Raw genomic sequence first — 8,722 nt, forward strand, 5'->3', positions numbered from 1 at the left:
CAACATACAACTCTTCTGGTCTTCAGTCATTAGTGTCTAATGCATTAAATCTGCTTTTATGATAATTTCTAAATTCAGGTGGGATATGTTTAATGTCAAATTTTTACTTTTGTGGACTTATTTTAATGTTCTTCAGCTTCAGCCTGAACTTGCCTATGAGCATTTGATTTTCTGCTCCACAGTATGCTCCTGGCCTTTTTTGGCTGATGATATGGAGCTTTTCCACTAACTCTTTCCACAGATGTAGTCAGTTTGATTTCTACGTATGTCATCTGGTGAGGTCCATATGCATAGTCATCTTTTATGTTGTTTGGAAAGGTATTTGTAATGAACAAATCATTGGTCTTGCAAAATTCTATCATGCGATCTCCAGCATCATTTCTATCACGAAGGCCATGTTTTCCAAGTACTGATCCTTCCTCTTTGTTCCTAACCTTTGAATTCCAATCCACAGTAATTATCAATATATCTTGATTACCTGTCTGATAAATTTCAGACTTCAGAAGTTGGTTTGCTGTTAAGTGCCATCGAGTCAATGTCATCATCACTGACTTTTGCTGTTGGTGCATAAAATTGAACAATAGTGGTATTAACTGGTCTTCTTTGTAGCTGTATGGATATTAGCCTATTACAGACAACATTATACTTAAAGATATAGTGAAAAATGTTCTTTTGGATGACAAATGCAACTCCATTCCTCTTTAGTTTGTTATTCCTGCCACAGTAAACCATGATTGTCAGATTCAAAATAGCTATTACCAATCCATTTCAGCTCATTAATGCCTTGGATATTGATCCTTATGCATTCCATTTCATTTTTGACAACTTTTTTATTTTCCTAGATTCATACTTCGTACGTTCCATGTTCTGATTGTTAATGGATATTTTCAGCTGTTTCTTGACAATTTGAGTTGTGCCCCATCAGCAAATGAAGGTCCCAAAAGCATTACTCCATTCGTATCATGACGGTCAACTCTGCTTTTATGATGCAGCTCTTGCCCTGTTGTATTCTGAGTGCCTTCCAACCTGAGGGACTCATCTTCTGGCACTATCTCTGACAATTTTCTGGTGCTCTTCACCATGTTTCAGTATTCAATATTCTGGTGCTACCTGACAGTGTTCCACAGCTATTCATAGGTTTTCCTTGGCTAAAAACATTCAGAAGTAGTTAGCCTCTCCTTCTTCCTACTTAGTCTTAGTCTGGATATTCTGCTGAAATCTGTCCACCATGGGTATAGCCTGCTAGTATTTAAAATACTGATGGCATAGCTTCCAGCATCACAGCAAATGAAAACTACCACAGTGCAACAAACTGACTGATGTTGTTGTTGTTAAGTAGATTCCAACGCATAGCAACTCTATCTAGGGATTCTGAGGAGTGACTGCTGAGTTTGAACCACCAACCCTGTGGTTCAAACATCTTTCAGTTTAGTGTGTACCCTACAGCACCACACTAGTACTCCATAAATTCATAGAAACCTTTATTAAAGATATCAAAATGTGAAGCTATTGTTTCTCAGCATTTTCTCCATCTAGGTCTATTCACTTCTGTAGCTTTTACGTTTCTTTACCTCATCTTCAAACAACTCTACTCTCTTTGATTTATACCACATCAAAGTGGCCTCTGGAGCATCCTTGAGGGACTCAGATCATGTTCCTTTTTTAAATGTTTTTGAAGGTTTTGAGCAAAAAGAAATCTTAAGTGGTAAGATTAGGCTGTAGGGTGGATCTGATAAGGTTTTCCAACAGAACTCTTACAGGACAACACTTGTTACCTTTGAAGATTGAGCAGGTGCATTGTTGAGATGGGGTGTAAAATTCCCCAGTGCAACTTTCCTTATCTTTTTCTCACCAATGCAGCTTTCAATTTTCTTTAAACTTATTCATTATAAGACTCCATGATCATCTTAGATCCTCAGGAAAATCAATAAAAACTACCCATTTGTTATCCTGAAAATTAGTCAGCATAAACTTCAAAACTAACCTTTTTTGCCTTGAATTGAACTAATCCCTCAGGTTCCCTCAGAAGACACTGTCTTGGTTGAACCCCTTTTTTAAAAAAAAAAATTTGAGACTAAGACAAGTGTAAGGAGTCTTGGTGTGGCGCTGTGGGTTAATGTGCCAGACTGCAAATCCATTTGAACTACAAGGTTGGTGGTTCAAGCTCACCAGCTGCTCCTCAGAAACCCTATACAGGGTCACTATGGGTCAGAACCTACTGTAGACACTTCACAACAACAACAAAGACAAGTGTATCACTAAGAGAACTTAACTTGTCTGTAGTTGTTCACAGATCACAGACACATGTTTAAGCATATTTTGTTTGGAATAAACCTCGAACTGGATCCCTAGGAGCAATACTTTTTGACTGATCCTCAGTTTGGATATACCTTATTTTACTCATGATTAGTGTGGAATTACACATTTGAAGGAGGAAGACCAACAGAGATAAAATGTCATTCTTGTAAAATCATTCCAAGGATGCATATTATCAGTGAGTTACTACTGTTGATGGTAGCCTTGAATTCTGTAGCCTGATATTGGTCAGTTTCTTAACTGTAAATGTACTTTATCTCTAGTCTCATAGAATACACTGTGGAAGAATGTCACAGTCCACGCTTGATTGGGGAGTTAGGATCCACTCTTAAGCGATGGAGTATTGACATTAATCCCTTAGAATTATACTGTATGGGAGATTTGTCTAAAGAATTCTAAGGTTCAGAAAGAAAAGGAACACTATTAATATTACTGAATCTTCTCGTATGTCACACTGTCAGTAATTGGAAAGAAAGCAGTATGTTGATTCAGTAATAATACTTCACCCTATGTTTGGTAAGCCCCTACTTCCTTTTTCCCATTTCCAATCTCTGCGATATCCAAATTTTAACCATATGCCATTCTTTGACTAGGACATCTCCGAACACTCAAAGCCATTCTTTTACAAGGGTTTCTCTGAACTCCCTTCCCCACTTCCATGGCCTGACAAAAGCGTGGTCTCTTTCTCTCTTTTGCAGTACATTTACAGTTTTCAACCCTGTGTTCTCATATTTTTACTTCAAATCAGAGATTCAGACCTTGCCCTAGATTGTGTTCTCAACTAAGTAATTTATACTATTTTTATACTATTTACTGGATTTCCTGGGGGCACTTCCTCTCCTCATTGTCTCTCAGTGGTCCTTATGAGTTTTGAAATTTTCAGTAGCTGCAGCTGTGCAAGAAAAGGCTCAGTGTGATGGCTTCAAGAGGATTTCAGATCTCTTGAGTACTTAGGCCTGCTTCTCACTTCAGTCACCTGGAAACATGCTGCCCTAGCCACTGTTCCTTCCTACCTCAGTGCATCTTCTTTATTACAGCAAGAAAACCAATAGCTTCGATGTGACCCTTGAAATGTTAAAAAATGAAAGCTTACCAAGAAGCTTTTAAGTCTTTCTTGTTGCAAGCACTCATGCTACATAGCCTCTGTCAATGTCTTGGGCTGTGACACCACAGAGGATTGTGTTTCTATACAGCATCCTCAACGTGTGCGTGCAGCAACAGGTTAGATGGGAGTGAAAAGAAATGGTGAGAAGAAGCCATTGAACTAGCAGGTCAGGAAAACCCACTGGTGTGTGGGGAGTGGCCAGCCTTGCCCTGTGGAATGTTCAGAGTTCATTCATTAGAGGGGAATGGGGGAGGGGTATTCCATAGGACCACAAAGGTAGGAGGGTGTTCCCCAAAGTGGTTGGAATATTTCTTGCTATGGTCATATTTTGTTTCCTTTTAACTATATCTTAAGTCTAAAGACAGCTGACTATTGTTTATGCAAACTTTCCAAAAAAGTATAACAAAACATTTAAGTCTCTCTCCTGATTTAGTTTTTCCCCTCCATCTTAGCCATATGTTTTCCTTTCTGTTTCTCATCATCTCTTCCCCCAACCTCCTTCTCCTGTTCTTTTTGCATCTGTGGGATTTTGCCTACAGCTAATTTTTCATTTTAATGTTCTCATTTCTCTCCCCACACTTTAAAAATAAGTCCTTGAATCAGATTTCCTGATAACCTTTTTCATATCTGCCTCCAATGGCTTCCACAATTATTACTAACTCACTTTATAGCTGTTATGTGGCTATTTTAATACTTAATCATAAAGTTTAATTAATAGCCTACTACTTGCTTTCAGGTGCACTGAACAAACAAAACACCCAACATCTCTGCTTACTTCCAGAAATCTCCTAAAGTTCTACTTTACCTGAGGGACTGGTGACCGCTGCATATGCCTGTTTTGCCAAAGTATGTTATTCTCTGGCACCAAGGTTCAGACACAGTGATGGGTGGCAGTCTTGCCCTGGATGTGGTTTCAGATCATTGTGAATTGGATGGCTACAATATGAAGTGCCCACATAGGAGACATGACATTACTGGTATACGGAGTTAATGCTTGTCGCTGCTCCTCTACCTCCCAAAATAAACAAACCAAAAAAACAAACCAGTTACCACTGGGTGAATTCTGATTCATAGCAACTCTCTCTGCTGTAGAGTAGAACTGTGTTCCACATGGTTTTCTGAGGAGACTTTGTGTGGGTTCAAGCCACCAACCTTTCCATTACTAGTCAAATGCTTAACCATTTGTGTCATTCAAGGATTATGGTACATTGAGTAGGGCTTTCACATCCACATTTCTTGAAAGTCTTGCCTTTATGAAAATATATCTTTTTCTTTTAGTTTTCCATATGTTCCAGTTTTTCTATATGAAAAATAGAATGTTGGATCCTACAGTAGAGAAGAAAGGTCATAATTGTGATTTGCGTGCATCCGCTGTTTTAATCCCCTCAAACTCAGTCTTCTGGTTAGCTAAATCCTATCTTCTGCCACAGCACTATGTGGCTACTTCATCTCTAATTGAGGATAAACTCTGAAGTTTGCAGATTTTTCTAAAGTATAAAACAGCTTTATTAGTTTTTTCCAATTGCAGGTCAATGTGATTCCTTCTGGAAAGAACAAAAACAGTCTTCTGTCCCCTGGAAACTGCAAAATATTATTTCTTAATGTAAGGGTCGGATCCGACTCGATGGCACTTAACAACAAGGTAGCATTAAAGGGACAAAATATAAATAAAAACAAGATTGAAGGTAAGGGTTGTTTCTTCCTTCAGGCCAAGAGGAAAGTCCATCATTTAAGGGAGAGAGAAGAGTCATTCATGATATAAGAATCATTCATGGTATAAACTGAAGCTTAATTTGTCTTTATTCTTTGTGTTGTGATGGTGGTGGTAGTTGTTGTTGTTGAGAATATGCACAGCTGAACACACCAAATCAACAATTTCTACATGTGCAGTTCAGCAGCATTAATTACATTCTTCAAATCCTGCAACCATTCTTACTCTCCTTTTCCAAACTGTTTCCCCTGCTGCATCGACATAAACTCACTGCCCCTTGAAGTTCCCCATTTAATCTTATGAGTTATTGTTGTCAATTTGATCCTATATGGTGGTGGTTATGTGCCGTAGAGTCGGTTCCAACTCATAGCAACCCCGTACAGGGTTTCCGAGGCTATAAATCTTTACAGGAGCAGAAAGCCTCATCTTTATCCTGTGGAATGGCTGGTAGTGATGAACTGCTGATCTTGAGGTTAGCAGGCCGTCGCGTAACCACTACGCTACCAGAGCTCCTTTGATCCTAAATAGGTAAGTCTTAAAAGAGCACAATGTTCAAGGTAGACGTTCTTCACTAATTAAAGCCCTGGTGTGGGAAATCCTATACAGGGTCACTATAAGTCAGAATCAATAATATTGTTTAAGGAGCCCTGCTGGCATGGTGGTTAGAGCACTCAGCTGTTAACTGCCCTTAGCTGCACTGGAGAATCATGTAGTCGTCACTTCGCTGGAGAATGATGTGATAGTCTCCTTCCTCAAAGGGACCCTCTGGAATAGTTCTACTGTTTCTTACAAGGTTGCTATGAGTCAGAAGTGAGTTGATACCAAAAGATGGTCAGGGGTCTTTTTGGTTTAAGATTTAAAGATTATCGCAGTGCAAAAGTTTATGGAATTCACCTAGACTTTGTGGCTCCTAAAAGTCCAGTTTCCATGATAATTTGAAATTCTGTTTTGCATTTCCCCCCTTTTGATCAGGATTCTCCTAGCGAATCATTTGATCAAAATGTTCAGGAATGGTAGCTAGGCCCCATCCAGTTCTGGACTCATGGCAAGGAGGATATTCTTAGTTTACTTTAATACTTAAACATTCTTCTCAAATGATTTGTCACAGCAAAGTCATTCCACCTCAGAATCAAAGTGAGAATTGCCAATAATGCTGTGCTTGATTAATCCTTATCATAATTGATAGTAAACACAACTAAATAACAGGTTCTAAAAATATTACCTCAAAAATCAAATCATTAAGGAATATGCATTTTTAAAATTTAAGGTCCTGTTGTTACAGACTAGGATTTTGTAACATAAGCTAAATGAATGAGGCTCAAATTTGATAGTACTCTGAATACTGCTTTTCTAAATTGAGAGATTAATATTCTATTTGAATGGAATGGAACCTATGCCAATAGATAGATTATATCCAAATATTATCATATCATTTGGATATTAATTTTGATAAACACATGCTTTTGTTTTTGTTTTAAAGTTTTTATTATGAATTGAGTGAAATGGCACTGTGGGCTAATGTGTCAGACTGCAAAGTCATTTGAACTGCAACGCCAGTGGTTCAAGCTCACCAGCTGCTCCTTGGAAACCCTATACAGGTTCACTATGGGTCGGAATCGACTCGATGACACTTAACAACAATAACAACATACAGGGCAGATCATCAGTATTACATTCACCAAATCATACGGTATTTCATTACAATGATTATAATCCCTTCCAAGTACTATCAGTTAACAGTATTTCTCTCTCTCTTTTTTTAATACTCAGGCATATATCGTAAGTTTTACCGCCAAAGGGCACATTCTGCAAGCCTGCCTCCTGGCCACCAGCTCTCAGTCCCTCTTTTTCTATAAATCTAGAATCCTCAGTTGCTCCTTCTCTCCATGTCCCCATCTCTGTTCCCATCTCTGGTGTCACTGTAAACACATATTTTTAAAATAAATATTTTGTGCTTATCCTCTAGCCTATAAATAGTTTTCTCTTCCCTCCTGCTTTCCTCCCAACTGCTAGGCGTTCTGACAGCTTCTAGAGAGACAAAGTAAAAGGCATGGCTCTTATCTTCTAGGAGGTTTGAATTTAGAAGGGAAGGTCACCCCTGTACGTGGAAAATGGCAACCGGGTGCAAAATGCACAAGCTGCCATGGGAGAGTGCACCTGTCTGTAAAACATCCAGGTTCCAGACTAGTCCACCTGCTTACCAACTATAAGATTTGCCAGACAGATCATTCATCTGACTGCAGGCTCAGCGTTAGAGTCTTTAACAAAAATCGGAGTGGATTCTGTCCTCCCTGTCTCACAGAGTTAAATGAGACCCAGGAAAACTACACATGAGGTAAGGTGTGAAACCAACATTGAGCTAGAATTCAGGAAGATACTTTGCACTGTTGAGGGTGAGATAGTCTTACAGACAATTGAGATTTAAGTTGGGCCTTTAACGAAAGATGAGAGATTTCTAAATACAAAGGGGTATTCATTCTATTCCAAGCATGAATAACAAAGACTTAAAAGCAAGAGAGGCAAAGATACATTTGAAAGAGTAAATACAGTTTATCTTTCCTTAAGATGAGGAAGTGAGCCCAGTAGATTGGAAAGCACTCAAAATGCAAAGTGGTTGCAACTGCGGAGTCAAACATACTAACAGAAATGAAAGATGGCACAGAACTAGTCAGCATTTTTTTCTGTTGTGCAAGGGATCACCATGTGTCAGAGTCAACATGATGACAACTAGCCATAACAAATTGATAGCATGTGTGTATATAGGAAGGGTGTTAGTATATATTTTTTCCAACATAACTTTGCTACAGAACGTTGAAAATGATCATCAGAAGGTGAGTGAGACACTGGAAGTCTGTCACATATTATTACTTTATGCCTACTGGAGTCCTGGTGTGGCACTGTGGGTTAATGCGCCAGACTGCAAAGCCATTTGAACTGCAAGGTCAGCGGTTCAAGCTCACTAGCTGTTCCTTGGAAACCCTATACAGGGTCACTATGGATAGGAACCAACTCAACGACATTTAACAACAAGAAGAAGAACATGTCTGCAGATGAAGACACTACTCTCTACTTTCAATTACAGCCTTAAATCTAACTTTCAGTTGGAAGTCCTGCCAATCTTAATCCACTGCACTCCAATCATTTTAACACTTGGTGGTTTTTTTGCTTTATTTTCTTTTCACATGTTCATAGTTTGTGTCCTTAATTGAAATATAAAGTCCTTTAAGTTGGGAGCAGTTTCCAAGCATATCCCATTATGGGGACTGGTGTTGCTGGTGTGATGCTGACACTGTTCCTCCTTCTCAAGAAGTGGCCATTAGTGTGGAGCTCTGGTGTGGTACCTTAGGATAAGCACTCAGCCTCAACTCAAACCCGCCATATGCTCCCTGGAAACCTTATCTAGGGTTGTTAGGAGTCAGAACCAACTTTATGACACTTAACATCAACTGTACGAACAATTACAATCCACTCTCAGTTCAGATTGCCATTAACAAAGTTAACCTGTTTTCATTTGCATAGATAAAAAGCCAAATATATTTTTAATGCTTCTGAAATGATAACATATTTCAGACATGTATATATATTTATGA

Source organism: Chrysochloris asiatica, unplaced genomic scaffold (assembly GCF_000296735.1).
Source record: "Chrysochloris asiatica unplaced genomic scaffold, ChrAsi1.0 scaffold00011, whole genome shotgun sequence".
Lineage (NCBI taxonomy): Eukaryota > Metazoa > Chordata > Mammalia > Afrosoricida > Chrysochloridae > Chrysochloris > Chrysochloris asiatica.